The 22454-nt window shown below is 38.8% G+C and overlaps 1 non-coding gene and 1 pseudogene across 1 annotated transcript; one reads left to right on the top strand and one right to left on the bottom strand.

Annotated features, from left to right (window-relative positions):
• LOC141673748 (uncharacterized) overlaps positions 1-22454 on the top strand; it is a 184559-nt pseudogene that overhangs the window by 142790 nt on the left and 19315 nt on the right.
• On the bottom strand, positions 20662-20768 carry LOC141675336 (small nucleolar RNA R71). The gene has a single exon (XR_012555994.1). It is a non-coding gene; the product is annotated as a small nucleolar RNA R71 (small nucleolar RNA).

Here is a 22454-nt window from a genome sequence, read left to right as displayed (position 1 = left end):
TTTCCTGGTCTGGTCGGCGTACTTCTTTTGTCTGTCCTGGGCTGCTACCAGTCTTTTCCTGATGAGTCTTACCATTTCTCTGGTCTGCTGGACTAACTCTGGTCCTAATATCTTGTGTTCTCCGACTTCGTCCCAATATAGGGGAAAGCGACATCTTCTCCCGTAGAGAGCTTCATACGGGGGCATTCATATGCTAGCGTGATAGCTATTGTTGTAAGAAAATTCGATCAGGGGTAAGTGGTCATCCCAATTTCCTTTGAAATCAATGGCACACACTCATAACATATCTTCTAGGGTCTGAATAGTCCTTTCGCTTTGTCCATCAGTCTGGGGGTGGTAAATGGTACTCATGTTTAGTCTGGTGTCTACACATTCCTGGAAGCTTCTCCAAAATTGGGAATTAAACCTCGGGTCTCTATCTGACACTATGGCTACAGGAACGCCGTGTCTCACTACAATTTCCTTTAAGTAAATATCTACCAACTTATCTATGGTGTATCTTTCGTTGATTGGTCGGAAGTGTGCGGACTTGGTCAGTCTATCAATGATAACCCATATAGCATCGTGATTGGTCTTTGTCCCTGGTAAGCCTGTCACAAAATCCATGGCTATATGCTCTCGTTTCCATTCCGGAATTTCTAGGGGTCGTAATAGTCCACTAGGTCGCTGATGTTCCGCCTTCACTCTCTGGCATGTCAAGCACTTGTTGACCCATTCTGCTGCTTCTCTCTTCATGTTAGGCCACCAATAATATTCCTTAAGGTCACGGTACATTTTCGTACTTCTTGGGTGGATTGAATATCTAGAGTTGTGCCCTTCATGCAACAGCTCGTCCTTTAATTCTTGCATATTCGGAATCCAAATTCGGGACGCATACCTCATGATCCTTTTCTCATCCTTCTCGCATCTCACTTCTTCACCGGTCAATGTCCCTTTTTCCTCACTCATCTTATTTTCCTGACATACTCGTATCTTTTCAGTCAGTTCTGGTACTAGCTTAATCTCAAATAATCCTTCCGTTCCCTTATCGGTCACTCTCACGTCAATTTCCATCTTCTCAAATTCCTTAATCAACTCCTCCGATGTCATTATCATCTTGAGTCTTTCCTTCCTACTAAAGGCGTCAGCCACCACATTGGCTTTACCCGAATGATACAAAATTTCACAGTCATAGTCTTTTATCAACTTTAACAATCTCCTTTGTCTCATGTTCAGTTCCTTTTGAGTGAAAATATATTTGAGGCTCTTATGGTCAGTGTAGATCTCGCATTTCTCACCGTATAGGTAGTGTCTCCAATTTTTTAGGGAAAACACTATGGCTGCTAATTCTAGATCATGCGTAGGGTATCTGCTCTCATATTCCTTTAATTGCCGAGAGGCATACGCTATAACTTTGTCGTGCTGCATTAGTACACATCCTAATCCTTTAAGCGATGCGTCGCTGTATATCACAAACTCTCCCTTTCCATCGGGAAGAGCGAACACTGGTGCTGACACCAGTCTCCTTTTTAATTCTTGAAAACTTTCCTCACATTTCTCTGTCCATACAAACTTTTCTGTCTTCCGGGTAAGTCTAGTCAGTGGACCGGCTATCTTAGCGAAGTCTTGCACGAATCTTCGGTAATATCCTAGAAGAGGGTACCTATTCTTTATAGTCAGCTTATTCAGCTCTCGATAGTCTATACATAATCTCATACTGCCGTCCTTTTTTTTTACGAATAGTATTGGCGCTCCCCATGGCGACACACTAGGCCTTATCATTCCATTATCTAATAACTCTTGCAGTTGAGAATCTAGTTCTTTCATCTCAACTGGGGCTAGCCTATATGGGGCCTTGGATACTGGTGCCATTCCTGGTGCTAACTCTATTTCTCGGTCAGGTGGTAATCCTGGTAAGTTCTCTGGAAATACATCCTGGAATTCGTTTACTACTGGTATGTCCTGTATATTGGGGACTTCCTTCTTGGTATCTATCACATAAGCCAAATAGGCCTCGTTACCTTTCCTTAACAATCTTTTTGCTTGAAGCATGGTTAGAAATTTCTGGTTCTGTCGTTGACCTTCAAACACTACTTCTTTTTCATTCTGCAGTCTTATCTTTACTTTCTTCCGTTCACAATCTATTTGCGCTATGTTAGTGGATAACCAATCCATCCCTAAGATTACATCAAATTCTCCTAACACGAATGGGATTAGGTCGACCTCGAAGATCTTCCCTTCTAATTTCAACTTGCATTTAGGGTGTACTTGATCTACAAGGATTATTTCTCTGTTTGCTATTTCCACTCGCAATGTCTCACGTAAGGGTATGGCATTAAGTTTTAACTTTTTAGCAAAATCTTGAGATATAAAAGACTTGGTTGCTCCAGAATCAAATATGACATTTGCATGTTCGGAATTTAATAAAAGGGTACCTGCTATCACGTTAGTGTTTCAGACAACATCCTGAACAGTCATGTTGAAGGTCCTAGCAGCTGGGGGTCAGTTGGATGCAGCTTTGCTCATCCCTGAGGCTGGGGGCTTCAACATTGGGCAATCCTTCTTCATGTGTCCTACCTTTCCACATTGGAAACACGTTACATTGGGTCGGGTGCAGCTGTTGGCAAGGTGTCCGATTTGGTCACATCGGTAACATCTTAGAGGGGCTCTGGTCTGGGTACATATTCCAAGGTATCTCTTCTTACAGGTTTGACACTCTGGGATTGGAGCACGCGGTTGGCTATGAAATGTTGCCCTAGATTGTCCGTCGCCCTGGCCAACGCTCTCACTCGGGGCCTTTCTGAATCCGGGGCCTCGTACAGTTTGGGACACCGCTCCCCTGATGAACCTGCTCGGAAGGCTCCTGTTCCCAGTTCCTATTCCTTGACTTCCTATCTTCCTCTTCCTATTTTCCTTTTCTTTCACAATCTGCTCACTGCCAGCTTCAACAATCGAGGCTTTCTGTAATAAGGTGGCATGGTCTGTCAGCTCTAACACTGCTACTCGGTTCTGTATCCCCTGTTTCAGACCAAGCTGAAACCTTCGCGCTTTCTTTTCTTCGGTATTCACAAACTCAGGCACAAATCTAGACAACTCAGTAAATTTGGCCTCACATTCTGCCACAGTCATCTTATCATATTTTAACTCCAGAAACCTAATCTCCATCTGAGTTTCCATAAACCTAGGGAAGTACTTGTCTAAGAACATTCGGGTAAATCTATCCCATGGAATCACATCATCAGTTTCTAGGTTTTGTTTGGACTCCCACCAGTAGTTAGCTTCTCCCTTCAGCATGTAAGAAGTAAAAATGGTCTTATGTCATTCCTCAACACCTAGTATCTCGAAGGACTTTTCTATCTCTTTGAGCCAGACCCGTGCTTCAACGGGGTCGACAGATCCTAGAAACTCTGGGGGTTTGAGAGATTTGAAGGCTCTAAAGGCAGTAGCTGCAGTCGGTTGGGCAGCATGGGGTTGTGGTGGAATAGTCTGTTGGTTCAGATTTGCTCTTAGCAGTTCCATTAATTCATTCATGGGGTTCCCTCCCTGATGGGTATCCTCAGCCTCTTCTTCTGCATATTCTTCCTCATCATATTCATTATAGTCTAGGTCTTCTTCACTCTCCTCATTTACTACTGGGTCATCTCATTGTTAGTTAACAGATTCTGCGGGTTGTGCCCTGGTTCCTCTTCTACGGGGTGGTATTGTTCTGATAAAGAAAATTGGTCACATAATTATAACAGTTGGGTTATTTTATTCATATGTAAGCATGTCATTTATTATTTAACAGGTTTTATAAAGTGCAATAATATAGACATCATTTCTTAATAACTGCTTAGATATATATTAATAAGATCTCCCATTTATATCTTGGGGATGAAACAACTAGCCGAGTTCATACATGCATGATTACAATCTATCACTACTAGTTCTGAATACTGAAATGAAAATACATAAGCCGTGTATCCTGAAGGGCTAGGAACGCTATCTACTACTAGCTATCCTATCAAAATTGGTGACAAGTCACCCAGCCTTCTTCAAGGTCTACATCTAGTCACTAGTCTCTCAGTCACTATCACTGTGAGTGAGGTCACGCACCCTCCTCATCGCTCCTGCAATCATCAGCTCTGCATTAACTACCGGGATGTATCCTCCCACTGATGTCATCCTCATCTGAACCCTGGTACGGAGCTCGATCCCATCGATCTCCCTGCGGGCTATGGCTGGGGAAGCAGCTCTGAAATCTCCTGGGTATCCTAGTTGGGTGGCCCTCTCAGCTGTCAGTGCCTGGCGTAACTCCACAATGCGAGCAAATGCCGTAGTGATCTCAGCGTTAAGCTGACCCACTATCCAGTCGTGTACGGCTACATGCATGGTCGCCGATGGTGGTAGAGGTGAATCTGGGTCGCTAGAGGATATGTCATGGACCTCATGGAACTGTGCGCGTATCGCCTCCTCATCATTGTCATCTGTATAGGACATAGGGCTCTGGATCCCTGGGGGTGGTGTAGGAGAGCGAATAGCCCGGTGAGGGTACATCTCTACATCTCTCCATACTACGCCATTAGCTACGGGGACAGGAAGTTCAGTCTCCTCCTCTAGGACATCCTCGGTAGGGTCATCGTCTGAATCATCAATGGGTGGGCTCTCTAGCTCGGGAATAGGGTCACGCTCAGGAATCATGACATCATCAACATGATCAACCTCCCTCCTAGGCTCCACTGGTACCTGACACAATAGGCAAGGTATTACTAACTTAGAGTTGGAATTCCCTTGAGGGTAAAACAGTCAAGACTACCCGTGTAGCCCGACGACGAACTCGACTTGAGCTCTAATTGATTATTATATTATTCTTATGTCTACGTATTTTATATCCTATCGTCTCCAAGATTTGATAACCTAAGGCTCTGATACCATTTCTGTGGTGCCCTAAAACCCGGGGTCAGGAGTCTTGGAAGCCACGCCATGTAAACTAACACAACTCACACTATAATATATAAATACTCACACTTCACGACCCCACACTTATCACACACACGCTTACAGGTTATTGTCTTGGAAACGAACCATCATCACTAGAGTAATTGTTAACCATCAAGTGATATTTATTACAATCCAAAAGTAATTAATCTTATCGGGGAGTGACCTTTAGGTAAGGCTAGTCCGCCGACCAAATATACGTTTCTTGTTTCTTATCTTACATAAATCATACTTATAAATAAGCCGAACTATAAACAACTGAAAACTAATCCAGCTTATTCTGACTACATGTGGTACAACACCAAACAATCTACGGAACAGCTGGCCATTTCCCACCCGTTTCCTGGCTGTGGTTCTCATGGCAGGCATCTTGATTCACTGTTGTGTTGTGTCAATTTAAGAAAACAAGTGTGAGTTATAATGCTCAGCATAATAATGTATAGTATGGAAATGACTGTATGATAACATCATATATTATATATATGTTTTATTCGAGAATAGTTTTCCTTGGTGTCACACACCTTCTTACGAAGACAATTCTTTAAGGGGGTTTTAATAACATGCGAATACCTTAATAGTAATCCCAGCACCTAGGCTTGGGTTACGGTATTGCATTTCAATTCCAATTGGAAGAGTTTGGACATTCACCGGAGCCACCGCATACGATGATCAGTCGTACTACGGAAATCGTAACCTTTTCTACTAGTAGAAGGACGAAACCGTCATCCCTCGGGTATCACCCTTGCCACATTCGGGCTACGTGTCCCATTTTCGGGTATACACATACTTCACAAGTTCCTGAGTACACTGAGTACCTTCGCCTGCGGTACCTTTGGTAGCCCATCTAGCACACATAGTACCAGAGTCTACCTCTCCCTTGTCCTTTAAAAGAATTCTATCAATCTCGAGAACTCGAACCACATCGAAGTTCCTTAAGCGTTTTGCTTGTTGATAAAAATAACTTATCTTTTTTTAAGATATAAGTGTATATATATGCATATACGTACTTCCGAGAATTTCGGAGGAAGTACTAAGGATGTGAGTTGACCGTTGTCAACAGATAATTATTAAGGGGGAAAAAGTTTCTTCTCGAAACTATATTCAATATATTAATAAGTCGGGATAATATTCACCGACGATCTGAAATTATTCGAATGATTATCTGTAATCAGAAGTATATTTTAAATTAGGATCTATGATTCTTAAATTAATAATAAACCCTTTTAAGAATAATAATACATTAAATAATAGTCAATAAATAATTAAACCTCGAATGAGTTTACTCTCTAGAAGGTTTATTTAAAATAATATTCCTCAACTAGTTTGTGTCTACGTAATTAATAATCTATAATGATTAATCGGGTTTGAAATAAATAAAGGTTGGAGTATACTACTCCCATAATAAAGGAATAAGTATATTGTGGCGCCCTCCAAACCCGGGTCAGAAGTTTGGGGTCCACACACACACCTTAATTATAACCTACTTATAACAATAATAAAGATAATAATAATATATGCAGTGACCCTACTTACCAACCACCACGGACCGCAACAGGTTAAAGTATGCACACAAGCCAAACACACTAATATATTATAAACCGTTCAAATCCCAACTATTTCAAACTCAAACTGAGTATTAAACATTATTACAAACTTTTACAAATTTAACTTATCCCAAAAGAAGCCTACTAGCTCAGCTTTCTCAACCTGAACCCCTAGCTCTCGCGCTGGACTGGGGATCCTCTTTACCAACTGGTTCTTTTTTAACTGGAAAGAATATAAACAACATCGCACAAATGAGCTAACTAGCTCAGCAAGTCACAATGATAAAACTGAGAATAATGATCATCAGGTGAATACGATTATGATATCAAGTGAACAATGGATTATGATTTAGAATTGGATACTATACTTTTAATTTAAAAACCAAGGTCAGGCTGCTGATCAGTCACGCACTAACCCCGAGCAAGGCACACATCATTGCTCTAACTACTGGATCCAAGGCACACATTGACCTAACTTGACCATTATATGGTCTGACCACGAATCTGGTCCACAATTTTATAAAAACAATCCAATTCTAACATAATAACAGAATATGCAATAATAAATAATAACCGAAATCATTAACAACAATAAATGTTTAACAATGAAAGGGTTTTAATCCTTGTAAGGATCAATAAGGCAATTTAAAAGCTTGGATGCTGGGTAATGAAAGAATTGGATAACAAAGGAATCAACATTTCAGGGTTTCAAAGATTTGGGCTTTCAAAGCATAGGATACCATGATTGAATGTACAAGTAATTCAGTTCAGTATTTGGGATTTTGTTTACATGTATTTGTGGAGTAATATCGTATACTTGAGATTTGTGTTTAGGTATACAACAATCAATGGTCTAGAAAGAATAAGGTTTACGGCTCAAGAACAATAACTGGAATCAGAGTTTAGGTTTCAGTGCTTCAAAGCACTTGCAGTATCAATCTGACTATCAAATACTATAATATCTCGAGAAAGTTCAGAACACTTGCCTGATATTAGCTTACTACACTGCACTCGATTCCAATCACAAGCGTCTTATTCCTCAACTATTTGTTTCCCTTTTCTACGTCTTGCCTCTTCTGCTCACATATCATAAGCATCTATCAATAATTTACTCATGTAATTCTATTCAACACATACTTCTGTCTACCCTTCGTTTTACCTAAATCCGATTAACAGATTGAAAGTTATGCAATAATCAAGTAAACACCGAATATATAGACCGATAGTCAATTAACAAGTCACATATAGCACATAATACATCACGTAATCAATGATATATTATTTATAAAGAAGTCTCGGGTCATAAATAGGCTTTCTGGTATTTAAAATGATTTTTAAAACATTTTTCGGAATTAAAACGGGTCGTTGGATCAATTTTGGGTTAATAAACAGGGTTCGGTTGGCCAATTCTGGCTCCGAAATAATTTTAGAATAATTATCGAGCCTTGGAAATAATTTAAACTAATATTTTAAAGCTCGAAACTATTTTTCAGAATTTTTAAATCATTTTTAAATAATTAAATCTAATTAAATAATTAGTTAAAATCAATTAATAATTAATTAAATCAATTAATCAATTAATTTTCGAATTAATTGACCAATTAATCAATTATAAATTAACTGAAATTAATTAACTAATTAATTTAGATTTATTTATGAATTAAAAATATTTTTCAGAATTAAAATAATAATTTTTAGAATTTTCAGAAATTAAAAATGAATTTTTATAATAAAAATTAATAGGAAATATGATTTTTAAACATTTTATAAACAGGAATCCTAAATTTGCAAAGTCTGGAAACTACAGGGACCAAACTGCATCATTTTCAAAAGTTGGGGTACTAAACTGTAATTTTTACACCCCGTCGCCGGAAAACACAGAGGTGGCCGGAGAACACGTTTCCGGCGTCCTCACCCCACCAACACCTCCAGATCACATCTACACAACACCAGGAACACAACCATGCAATCAATTCATCCTAACAATCCCTGAGTTGGCCGGAATTTGGCCGTGAAATTTCCCAGTTTCCGGCGAACATCGGAGAACTTCAAAACATAACTCCCTTCTCTACAGACCTCGTTGGTTCATGAAACTTATACGACTAGATTGAAAATTTCACAGAGAACACAACCCACTATAACACAACATCAATCTATCACAGAATAAGAAACCCCCAAATTTCAATTAAGAACATTCATACGGGTTATAAACCCTAATTTTGAAATTCGAAAATTAAACCCACTTTTGAGCATGTTATTGAACTCCAAATCAGACGTATGACATATGAAAATCATCTGGAAAACAAGCTCTACAACATGCAATCATCAAATCATACAAACAATCATCCGAACAAAAATTCATATTTTTAATAAAATAAATCCGAAAATAAATAAATTTTTAGAAAAATAACCTTGATTTCTGCAGTGAAACAAAGCTCAGAATCTGATAGAACACTTCAAATCCTTCGTTTTGGTTACTCAAGCTTTGAAAACAGAGATCGGTAACGCCTTCGTTTTGCTGTTTGATTCTTAGAACAGTTTATGTAATTAGGGCTTTTCTCTGAAAATTATATAATTATCTGTCTGCAAATGATTTTGATACGAAATAAAATACGGTAAAAGGCTATTTATAATTACGGAAAATTAGTATCCCGGTGGATCATTCCGGATATAAAACGGTACATTTATTTGTAAAAACTGATCCAAACGGTATCGGTTTTCGGGATAATTATCCAAATCAGTACAATTTGTACTGCGGTCTTGGTCTCAGCGCTTGGTTACACGTATTACGAAGTGATAATTGGGATAGTTTAATAAAAAGCTTCCGTTTATCGAAAATACGGGTTTTATTGATTTACCGAAACGAATATTGTATCGAGAATGTTGCGCCGGGACCCGCGCAGGAAAAATCATACGCCGGATCGAAAAAGTCGAAACATGGAATATGCTCGGAATATTACAATTAGGTTAGGAAGGAGTTCTCGAAAGAGTTTCGGTTTCCAAAAACGTAACAACGGTTGACGTCGATTGGTTCCCGTTTTTATAAAATAGATTTTAATTACCCGGAAAAAGATTTTAGAAATTTCATATGATTCCTATAAATCCATAAACCAATATAAAAATAATTAGCAAGATATGACAATTATCTATATTTTATTTTGGACATATAAAAATTAAAATACTCAATTAATATTATTTTTGAATATTCAAGTACAGATAACACTTAACAATTAGCTCACAGAATAGATACTGAACACACATAATAATTATACAATAGCAAAAATTATTACACGATATATCCTGGATATTACATCCTTCCCCCCTTAAAAGGATTCTGTCCTCAGAATCTCTAAGAAAACAAATGAGGGTACTTTTCTCTCATATCACTTTCTAACTCCCAGGTTGACTCTTCAACCTTTGGGTTTCTCTACAATACTCTTACTAACTTTACCACTTTATTTCTCAATACTTTCTCTCTCTCCTCTAGAATCTCTATCGGACTCTCTACATATGATAAATCTGCTTGAAATTCTATTGGCTCATATTCTATTACATGCCTGGAGTCTGGATTATATTTCTTAAGCATTGATATGTGAAAAACATTGTGAATGTGCTCCATGTGCGGAGGTAACGCCAACTCGTAAGCTACCTTGCCAATACATTTTAGGATTTTAAAAGGTCCGACATATCTTGGGTTTAGCTTCCCTTTCTTCCCAAACCTCGTTAGTCCTTTCCACGGTGATACTTTCAATAATACCAAGCTTCCTTCTTCAAATTCCATGTCTTTTCTTGACTGGTCTGCATATTTTCTTTGACGATCTTGTGCGGCTATTAATCTTTTCTGGATAATTTTAACAACTTCCTTTGTCTGTTGCACCAATTCAGGTCCGAGTATTTTGCGTTCTCCTACTTTGTCCCAATATATTGGAGATCTACACTTGCGTCCATAAAGGGCTTCATAAGGTGGCATCCCAATACTGGCGTGATAACTGTTGTTATAGGCAAACTCTACCAGGGGTAAATGCTCATCCCAACTTCCTTTGAAATCAATAGCACAAACACGTAGCATGTCCTCGATTGTCTAGATCGTTCTTTCACTTTGGCCATCCGTTTGGGGGTGTTAGGCCGTACTCATATTCAATCTTGTTCCCAAACATTCTTGAAAACTCTTCCAAAATCTTGAATTAAATCTTGGATCTCTATCAGATACAATAGACACTGGAACTCCATGACGAACTACGACTTCTTTCAAGTACATATGAACTAACTTGTCGAGCGAAAATCTTTCATTTATAGGCAGAAAATGAGCTGACTTGGTAAGTCTATCTACTATAACCCAAATGACATCATGATTAGTCCTTGTCCTTGGTAATCCAACTATGAAATCCATGGTAATATGTTCCCACTTCCATTTTGGAATCTCCAATGGCTGTAGCAATCCGCTTGGTCTCTGATGCTCTGCTTTAACTCTCTGACAGGTATAGCATTTGTTAATCCATTCCGCAATTTCCCTCTTCATATCTGGCCACCAATAATTCTTCTTTAAATCTCTGTACATTTTGGTACTCCCTGGATGGATGGAATATCTTGAACTATGTGCCTCTTATAAAATTTCATTTTTCAGTTCCGTTACTGGTGGAATCCAAATTCTTGAAGAAAACCTAAGAATACCTTGATCATCTTGTTGCGTGCATAATTCCTCACCTACCAAACTATTTATATCTTGATCCATTACCTTTTTCTGGCATTTCTTTATTTTCTCCAATAACTCCGGTTGGAAAATCAAACCGTACACTTTTGCTTCCTCAGGCTTGCAAATTCTAATCTCCAATTCCAATTTTTGAAATTCTTTATATATCTCTTCAGGTACGGATAACACATTTAACTTTTCCTTCCGACTTAACGCGTCTGCTACAACGTTCGCCTTACCGGGATGATAATTAATCGAGCAATCATAATCCTTGATCAATTCTAACCATCTCCTTTGTCTCATATTAAGTTCCTTCTGGGTAAATATATATTTCAAACTTTTGTGATCCGTGAAAATCTCACATTTTTCTCCATACAAATAATGTCTCCAAATCTTCAAAGCGAAAACTATAGCTGCTAACTCCAAATCATGAGTAGGGTACTTCTGTTCGTGTGGTTTCAATTGCCTTGACGCATACGCAATCACCTTGTCGTGCTGCATAAGAACACATCCTAATCCTTTGTAAGAAGCATCGCTATAAATTACGAAATTCCCTTGATCGTCTGGAAGTGACAAAACAGGTGTTGTGATTAATCTCCGCTTCAATTCTTGAAAACTTTCTTCGCACTTGTCATTCCATATAAACTTTTCATTCTTTCGTGTAAGCTTTGTCAATGGTGTTGCAATTCTTGAGAAATTCTGAACGAATCGTCGATAATATCCTGCCCATCCCAAGAAACTTCTTACCTCAGTGGGTGTTCTCGGTCTTTCCCAATTCGTAATTGCCTCGATCTTTGCCGGGTCCACTTTGATCCTTTCATTACTGACTATGTGTCCTAAGAACTGAACTTCCTGTAGCCAAAACTCACACTTCGACAATTTAGCATATAACTTCTTTTTCTTTAAAATCTCCAAAGCTGTCCTTAAATGTTCCGCATGATCCTCCTCCATCTTTGAATAGATCAAAATATCGTCTATAAATACAATAACAAACTTATCCAAATACTCCTTAAAAATTCTGTTCATCAGGTCCATAAACGCTGCTGGGGCGTTGGTCAATCCAAAAGACATCACTAAAAACTCGTAATGTCCATACCTTGTTCTGAAAGCTGTCTTTGGTATATCTTCTGGTTTGATTTTCAGTTGATGATATCCCGATCTTAAATCGATTTTGGAGAAATACTTGGCTCCCTTCAATTGGTCAAACAAATCATCAATTCTGGGTAACGGATACTTATTCTTGATTGTCAACTTGTTGAGCTCCCTATAGTCGATGCACAGTCTCATGCTTCCATCCTTCTTCTTGACAAATAATACCGGTGCACCCCACGGGGATACGCTGGGTCTGATTACTCCTTTCTCTAACAGCTCTTGTAATTGCTTCGCTAACTCTTTCATCTCAATGGGTGCCATTCTATACGGGGCCTTGGATACTGGTTCAGTTCCAGGTGCTAAGTCGATTGCAAATTCAATTTCTCTATCTGGAGGAAGTCCTGGTAACTCGTCGGGAAATACGTCTGGAAATTCCTTCACAACTGGAATATCTTCAAGTTTTGCTGGCTCCTGACTTCTGTCGATCACATATGCTACAAAATGCTCACATCCTTGTCGTAGTAACTTCTTGGCTTGAATCGTTGTTAAGAACTTCTTTACCTGCTTCTGTCCCTTGAACGTTACTATTCTTTCGTCTGGCATTTTCACCATTACTTTTTTATTTCGACAATCTATCTGAGCATCATGCTTAGATAACCAATCCATTCCTAATATAATGTCAAATTCTCATAACTTAAATGGTATCAAATCTACACAAAACTTACTACCAGAAATCTCAATCTCATAATTCCCACAAACTTGGTTAACAGTTACACGTTCTTAATTTGCTAATTCCACAGTCATTATTTCATTTAAATACCCAACTGGACAATTTAACTTACTAACAAAATCTTGTGAAACAAACGATCGAGTTGCTCCCGAATCTATTAACACTTTGGCACATAAAGAATTCACATTAAGCGTACCTGCCACGACATCCGCATCCTGGATCGCATCCTTCACCGACATGTCAAAAACTCTAGTCCTCGGAGTCTCATTCACTGTTGGGGTAGATCCCATAATCCTCAATGCATTACTGACTTGGGCTGGTGTCTTGCAATCCCTGGCCATATGTCCTGGCTTCCCACATTTAAAGTATGTAAATCCAATGGCTGGAACCTTCACTGCTGAATTCCGGATAGGCTGATCCTTATTTGCTGGCTCTCTTGCTGGCTGATTTCGGCACTCCCTCGAGTAGTGCCCTTTCTGGTTGCATTTAAAACATACCACATTCAACTTATTACAAACTCCTCCATGCTTCTTTCCACAAACTTGACAATCCGGAAAAGTGAATCTCAACTGATTCGGCTGATTCACATTAGCTGGACGATTGCCCTGGCCTCCGTCTCCTGCATTTTGTCTCCTGAAATTAAAATTTCTCCCTGGCTGAAACTTGCCCTTCTTAAAATTTGGAAACTTCCCTGTTTGTGACTGACCCTCACTTCCCTCAACTTTCCTTTTCTTGCTTTCTTTTTCTTTCTGGAACATCTCACTCTCTGTCTCTGCGATCATAGCTTTCTGTACAACCCCGTCATAGGTATCCAATTCAAAAATAGCTCCATGGCTTCAAGCCTTGCTGGAATCTCTTAGCTTTCTTTCTATCAGTATCAACATACGATGGCACATACCTTGACAATTCCTCAAACTTCCCCTCATAATCTGTTACCGACATGTTCCCTTGCTTTAATTCTAAAAACTTCAGCTCCATTTGATCCTGAACAAACTGAGGAAAATACTTTTCTAAAAATAATTCCTTAAACCTTTCCCAAGTAATAACATCTGTGCTTTCCAATGTCTTCACCATTTCCCACCAATAGGTGGCCTCATTCTTCAGATAGTAACTTGCAAATTCAACCTTCTGCTCATCTTACACTTTTACCAAGGCAAATGCCTTCTCTATTTCCTTTAACCACACATTTGCTTCAATTGGCTCTAAGGAACCCTTGAATTCTGGTGGGTTTACTGCCTGAAAAGTTTTGAGAGTTACCTGGGGATTGGTCTGTCTCTGCTGTTGTTGTGCCAGGTGAACTGTTTGTTGGGCCAAGATTTGAAGAATCTTGGCTATTGCTGGGTCCATGGGTCCTGGGTTCACATTCTGGTTTGTATCATCTTGGTTATTATTGTTGGTTTCTTCATTCTGGGTGTTGGTGCGGGTATTTCTTCTGGGAGCCATTTTCTGTAAAGAATCAATCAATTTATTTAGCTTTTGAGTCAAATCTTTGTATAAAAGAAAAGTTTTGTAAAATAGGAATATCTTTTTTTGAAAACAATTGTAACTAAGTAAATTGCATGCTTCTTTACAGGATATAAACAGTTATGGAAAACAGGGTACATGGTATCACAGGGTGTACTGGTGCAATAAATAAGGTAAAGTAAAACAGGTGCAATAAAGTAAATGATAATGTTGGAAAAGAAAAGGTACGGATATATAGATCAAAAGTTTTAGGTAGTACAAGCATAAAGACGCTTCGAAAGTAAAAGCAAAAAGGGTACAACAACCTACTCACTAGTCAGCATCGCTAGTCTATAAATACAACTCAAGAGTCTACTGATACACACTACACACTACTGTCCATACTACATAACCATAACAACACTGCTCAGCATCTCCATCTCAAAATCTCTAACTCAGCTCCAAGGAAACTCTGGTCCTGCCAGCCTCTCATAGTCCTCCATCACCTCAGTAGCCCAGCCCAGCAGTGCATCAGGGCCTCTGCCAGGTAGTGTAGCTCCATGTAGCCTAGCCTCAAGAACCCTCCGTGTCACATAAATCTCCTCTCGAAGCTCCCTTACACCACGATCAACATCTGTAGTCCTAATGATATGCTGTAACTCTCTAATCTGAGCCAACAAGGAATCATGCTCCAATAGAAGAGCCTCATACCGGTAATAAGGAACTGGGGGCAATGTAGACTGGAATGGGGCACTCGCTACTGAATGCCCAGTGGAATCTGAATCAGCTGGTGGGGGTACTCTGACAGGTGGCCTCATGCCTGGAGGTGGAATAGCCTGCAATGGTACGGGCTGCAACACCGGTGGAGGTAGAATAGCCAATGCTGGTGGAATAATAGGACGTGGATCCAATGCTGGTGCTCCAACTGAAGGCTCTGAGTGATCAGCTGATACGGGAATAAAAGAGTCGGCCATCTCTGCTATCTGAAATCATATCGTAATATAAGAATCTCGTACCATGACGCAAACTATACTAATACCGGTTATACCATAACACTCAACCTCTCGACGTTCTATCATCCTATACCTTACTTCTAATCCTATCCCTCTACCCATTCCCGTCAACCTAGGCTTGTGTCAGTGACTTATAACCTGTAGCTCTGATACCAAACCTGTGGCGCCCTCCAAACCCGGGTCAGAAGTTTGGGGTCCACACACACACCTTAATTATAACCTGGTTATAACAATAATAAAGATAATAATAATATATGCAGTGACCCTACTTACCAACCACCACGGACCGCAACAGGTTAAAGTATGCACACAAGCCAAACACACTAATATATTACAAACCGTTCAAATCCCAACTATTTCAAACTCAAACTGAGTATTAAACATTATTACAAACTTTTACAAATTTAACTTATCCCAAAAGAAGCCTACTAGCTCAGCTTTCTCAACCTGAACCCCTAGCTCTCGCGCTGGACTGGGGATCCTCTTTACCAACTGGTTCCTTTTTAACTGGAAAGAATATAAACAACATCGCACAAATGAGCTAACTAGCTCAGCAAGTCACAATGACAAAACTGAGAATAATGATCATCAGGTGAATACGATTATGATATCAAGTGAACAATGGATTATGATTTAGAATTGGATACTATACTTTTAATTTAAAAACCAAGGTTAGGCTGCTGATCAGTCACGCACTAACCCCAAGCAAGGCACACATCATTGCTCTAACTACTGGATCCAAGGCACACATTGGCCTAACTTGACCATTATATGGTCTGACCACGAATCTGGTCCACAATTTTATAAAAACAATCCAATTCTAACATAATAATAGAATATGCAATAATAAACAATAACCGAAATCATTAACAACAATAAATGTTTAACAATAAAAGGGTTTCAATCCTTGTAAGGATCAATAAGGCAATTTAAAAGCTTGGATGCTGGGTAATGAAAGAATTGGATAACAAAGGAATCAACATTTCAGGGTTTCAAAGATTTGGGCTTTCAAAGCATAGGATACCATGATTGAATGTACAAGTAATTCAGTTCAGTGTTTGGGATTTTGTTTACATGTATTTGTGGAGTAATATCGTATACTTGAGATTTGTGTTTAGGTATACAACAATCAATGGTCTAGAAAGAATAAGGTTTACGGCTCAAGAACAATAACTGGAATCAGAGTTTAGGTTTCAGTGCTTCAAAGCACTTGCAGTATCAATCTGACTATCAAATACTACAATATCTCGAGAAAGTTCAGAACACTTGCCTGATATTAGCTTACTACACTGCACTCATTTCCAATCACAAGCGTCTTATTCCTCAACTATCTGTTTCCCTTTTCTACGTCTTGCCTCTTCTGCTCACATATCATAAGCATCTATCAATAATTTACTCATGTAATTCTATTCAACACATACTTCTGTCTACCCTTCGTTTTACCTAAATCCGATTAACGGATTGAAAGTTATGCAATAATCAAGTAAACACCGAATATATAGACCGATAGTCAATTAACAAGTCACATATAGCACATAATACATCACGTAATCAATGATATATTATTTATAAAGAAGTCTCGGGTCATAAATAGGCTTTCTGGTATTTAAAATGATTTTTAAAACATTTTTCGGAATTAAAACGGGTCGTTGGATCAATTTCGGGTTAATAAACAGGGTTCGGTTGGTCAATTCTGGCTCCGAAATAATTTTAGAATAATTATCGAGCCTTGGAAATAATTTAAACTAATATTTTAAAGCTCGAAACTATTTTTCAGAATTTTTAAATCATTTTTAAATAATTAAATCTAATTAAATAATTAATTAAAATCAATTAATAATTATTAAATCAATTAATCAATTAATTTTCGAATTAATTGACCAATTAATCAATTATAAATTAACTGAAATTAATTAACTAATTAATTTAGATTTATTTATGAATTAAAAATAATTTTCAGAATTAAAATAATAATTTTTAGAATTTTCAGAAATTAAAAACGAATATTTATAATAAAAATAAATAGGAAATATGATTTTTAAACATTTTATAAACAGGAATCCTAAATTTGCAAAGTCTGGAAACTACAGGGACCAAACTGCATCGTTTTCAAAAGTTGGGGTACTAAACTGTAATTTTTACACCCCGTCGCCGGAAAACACAGAGGTGGTCGGAGAACACGTTCCCGGCGTCCTCACCCCACCAACACCTCCAGATCACATCTACACAACACCAGGAATACAACCATGCAATCAATTCATCCTAACAATCCCTGAGTTGGCCGGAATTTGGCCGTAAAATTTCCCAGTTTCCGGCGAACATTGGAAAACTTCAAAACATAACTCCCTTCTCTACAGACCTCGTTGGTTCATGAAACTTATACGACTAGATTGCAAATTTCACAGAGAACACAACCCACTATAACACAACATCAATCTATCACAGAATAAGAAACCCCCAAATTTCAATTAAGAACATTCATACGGGTTATAAACCCTAATTTTGAAATTCGAAAATTAAACCCACTTTTGAGCATGTTATTGAACTCCAAATCAGACGTATGACATATGAAAATCATCAGGAAAACAAGCTCTACAACATGCAATCATCAAATCATACAAACAATCATCCGAACAAAAATTCATATTTTTAATAAAATAAATTCGAAAATAAATAAATTTTTAGAAAATTAACCTTGATTTCTGCAGTGAAACAAAGCTCAGAATCTGATAGAACACTTCAAATCCTTCGTTTTGGTTACTCAAGCTTTGAAAACAGAGATCGGTAACGCCTTCATTTTGCTGTTTGATTCTTAGAACAGTTTATGTAATTAGCGCTTTTCTCTGAAAATTATATAATTATCTGTCTGCAAATGATTTTGATACGAAATAAAATACGGTAAAAGGCTCTTTATAATTACGGAAAATTAGTATCCCGGTGGATCATTCCGGATATAAAACGGTACGTTTATTTATAAAAACAGATCCAAACGGTATCGGTTTTCGGGATAATTATCCAAATCAGTACAATTTATACTGCGGTCTTGGTCTCAGCACCTGGTTACTGATAAGTGGCATTTTATACCACTTAGAACGTCTTAAAATGGCTTAAATTGGTGTCTTGAAATCAAGTATTTTGTGTATTTGATGCGTTTTTCTAGTGTTTATGCATTTCAGGGTAATAGTTGTATTTCGGGGGAGGAATCATCAAGAATAAGCCTTGGCATGAGTTCACCATTGCGAGAGGAAAGGAATGGGCAGATTACGGCGAAGAAACGGAGCAAGCTTGGAATTTTTCCAGTAGGGTCCTGCGCGCCCGCGCAGCAATGCTGAGCGGCCGCGCAGCAGCCTGCGCGCCCGCGCAGAAATGCTGAGCGGCCGCGCAAGGTCGGGGAAAAAGCTGAATTATTTTAGACTTCTACTTCTGTGTGGCTTCCAACTTCTATGTAATCTGAGTTTTATGGGACTATTATATAGGTAGATTTGAGACGTTTTCACAGAGAGTATTAAGGAGATTATGTTTTAGATTGTGTTTTACGCAAGAAGCGAAGGAGATAAGGAAGAAGACCGATTTAGCACACCACAACGAAGAGGAAGCATATATTCTTGTGGTTCTTGTTTCGTTGTAACGTTGGATGCTAGTTTTCTTGCTTTGACTTATTTACTCTTGTGACGTACTCTGTTTTAATATAATTAGTGTAGTTATTATTTTCTTGTGTTTGTTTGTCATGATTTCATATGAACCCATGATGGCGATGAGTTCTATTATGGGCTAATCGTGATCATGGGGTTGCAACGGATTTATTATGGAATTCTTTAGTTAATTGTTTAATACTTTAGTGTGTGATGATTGCATGATATCTAGTATTGGTTGTGCGTATTCGTCTTATGTGCGTCGCGAACATATAAGATAGGGTGTTAATCTCTTGTGAAGCGACGGTGGATCTTGAGATTTAGAACTTGCCATGCTAGCATAGGTTCATGTACGTTGTGCATGATTAGTGGGTAACTCTAACAGTTTTATTTGCCCTATGTAATCAAAAGGGATAACTTGTGCTTAAATCGTTGTGTTGTCAATTTCTTTAGACATATAGGAACTCAACATAATTGATGACTATTCAACTTCTATCTTAATTGTGGATGCTTGGTAGAATGGTATTAGTACAATGAAAGTTGGCTTTTATCAGTTTCGTGTTATTCGATTAATATCATCATTGTCGCATGCTAAAGGTAATAACAATGGCTATAGAAGGAAGTAATAATGAAGTTGTGATCTCATGAGTGTTTTATTATTGATAATTTGAAGTGTTAGTTAAGTGGTTAATTAAGTAGTTAATCATAGTCAATATTTAATCAACAATTTTAAGTGTTATTATCTTAACATTGAGAAGTAATCATACATTGGTGAGTGAGTTTAATTAGACAATAATTTAGTCTGAGTCTCTGAGGGAACGAACTAGAAAGTATTCTATATTATTTATGAACGCGTATACTTGCGTGAATATTAGTGCGTGTTTTCGCCCTAACAAGTTTTTGGCGCCGCTGCCGGGGACTCGGCGTATTTGTTTAGTTTATGTACTTACCATCATTGGTCATTAGGACTCAGTGATTAGGACGTAGTAGTTACTTACTCTTTTTGGTTGTGTTTCAGGTACTTTAGCAAGCGTTTATGCAAACTCGTTCTCGTGCTCGCAAGAGGACTTTAGATACAGCTGAGGAGACAGACGAAGTTCTTGATATTCCGGAGAAGTTAGATTTTGAGGATTCGGATTCAGGAACTGAGTAGAAAGAACCAGTAAACATGGGAGATCGTATTGTTCAAGCTGATCCAGCTCTTATGGATTTTTCTCGGCCTAAAATTGATGACATTCAGTCAAGCATCCTTCATCCGGCTATTCAAGCTAACACCTTTGAAATCAAGCCGGGCACTATTCAGATGGTGCAGAATTCTGTTTCTTTTGGAGGAGCGGCAACTGAAGACCCCAACATGCACATAAGAAATTTTGTTGAGATCTGCAGCACTTTTAAGTATAATGGCGTGACTGATGAGGCTATCAAGTTGAGGCTTTTCCCTTTCTCACTGAGGGATAAGGCTAAAGACTAGTTACATTCTGAACCAGCTGGGTCCATCACTACGTGGCAAGATCTTGCGCAAAAGTTTCTGGTGAAGTTTTATCCAATGGCAAAGACTGCTACTATGAGGAGTGCTCTTACTCAGTTTGCGCAGCAACCTACAGAATCTATGTGCGAGGCTTGGGAACGCTACAAGGAAATGTTGAGAAAATGTCCACATCATGGAATGCCGGATTGGATGGTGATCACTGGTTTTTATAATGGTTTGGGGGCCCAATCTCGGCCCATGCTCGATGCAGCAGCTGGAGGAGCCTTATGGGCTAAAAGCTATACTGAGGCATATAATCTTATAGAGACGATGGCTGCAAATGAGCATCAAAACCCAACTCAGAGGATGACGTCAAGCAAGGTAGCAGGTATTCTGGAAGTTGATGCAGCCACCGCTATTGCAGCCCAGCTCCAAGCGCTATCAATGAAGGTTGATTCTCTGGCTACGTATGGAGTTAATCAAATAGCTATGGTTTGTGAGCTTTGTGCAGGTTCTCATGCTACGGATCAGTGTTCTCTTGTCAACGAATCTGTTCAGTATGTGAATAATTATCAGCGACAACAACAGCCTGTGCCAGCGACCTATCATCCTAATAACAGAAATCATCCAAATTTCAGCTGGGGGAATAATCAGAATGCTATTCAGCCACCATATCAGCAAGGAGTGAGTAAACAGTTTAACCCACCTGGATTCCAGCAACCACAGCAGTATGCTATAAGGCAATCATATCCTCAACAGGGAAGTGCAGCTGCACCTACTAGTGCTGATTTTGAGGAACTTAAGCTGTTGTGCAAGAGTCAGGCGGTTTCTATCAAGACCTTGGAAAATCAAATCGGTCAATTAGCCAATGCAGTGCTCAATCGTTAACCTGGCACTCTTCCCAGTGACACGGAAGTACCAGGCAGGAAGGAAGCTAAAGAGCAAGTCAAGGCTATTACCTTAAGGTCTGGAAAAGTAGCTGATGCTGAAAAGGCAAAAGAAGTCGAAGCTGAAGTTAGAGATGAAGAATCTAAGCAAAAGGAGAAAGCGGCGGAACCAAGGAAGACTACTGTTGAACACACTCTGCCTGAGGCTAATATAGGGGAGAAACAGCTCTATCCTCCACCACCTTTTCCTAAGAGATTGCAGCAACAAAAGCTGGATAGACAGTTTGGGAAGTTTCTGGAGGTGTTCAAGAAACTTCACATCAATATACCTTTCGCTGAGGCTTTGGAACAAATGCCTAGTTATGCGAAGTTTATGAAGACTATTCTTTCAAGGAAGGTGAAACTGGATGACCTTGAAACCATTGCTCTCACGGAAGAATGCAGCGCTGTTCTGCAGCAAAAGTTACCGCCAAAACTGAAAGATCCAGGAAGCTTCACCATTCCTTGCACCATTGGCAATCTAACTTTTGACAAGTGCCTTTGTGATTTGGGACAAGTATTAATCTGATGCCGTTGTCGATCTTTAAAAAGCTGGATCTGCCTGATCCAAAACCCACATACATGTCGCTACAATTGGCGGACCGTTCCATTACTTACCCAAGGGGCATAGTTGAGGATGTGCTCGTCAAGGTGGATAAGCTCTTCTTTCCAGCAGATTTTGTTATTCTGGATTTTGAGGAAGATAAGAAGATTCCCATAATCTTGGGAAGGCCTTTCTTGGCTACTGGCCGTACCTTGATAGATGTGCAAAAAGGTGAACTTACTATGCGGGTCCAAGATCAGGATGTGACCTTCAATGTATTCAAGGAAATGAAATTCCCTATAGAAGATGAGGAGTGCTTAAAAGTGGATGTGATTGATACTGCGGTTACTTCGGAACTCGATCACATGCTAATGTCTGATGCATTGGAAAAGGCCTTATTGGGGGATTTTGACAGC

Source organism: Apium graveolens, chromosome 7, assembly GCF_009905375.1.
Source record: "Apium graveolens cultivar Ventura chromosome 7, ASM990537v1, whole genome shotgun sequence".
Lineage (NCBI taxonomy): Eukaryota > Viridiplantae > Streptophyta > Magnoliopsida > Apiales > Apiaceae > Apium > Apium graveolens.
This window is presented reverse-complemented; position numbering and strand designations above follow the sequence as displayed.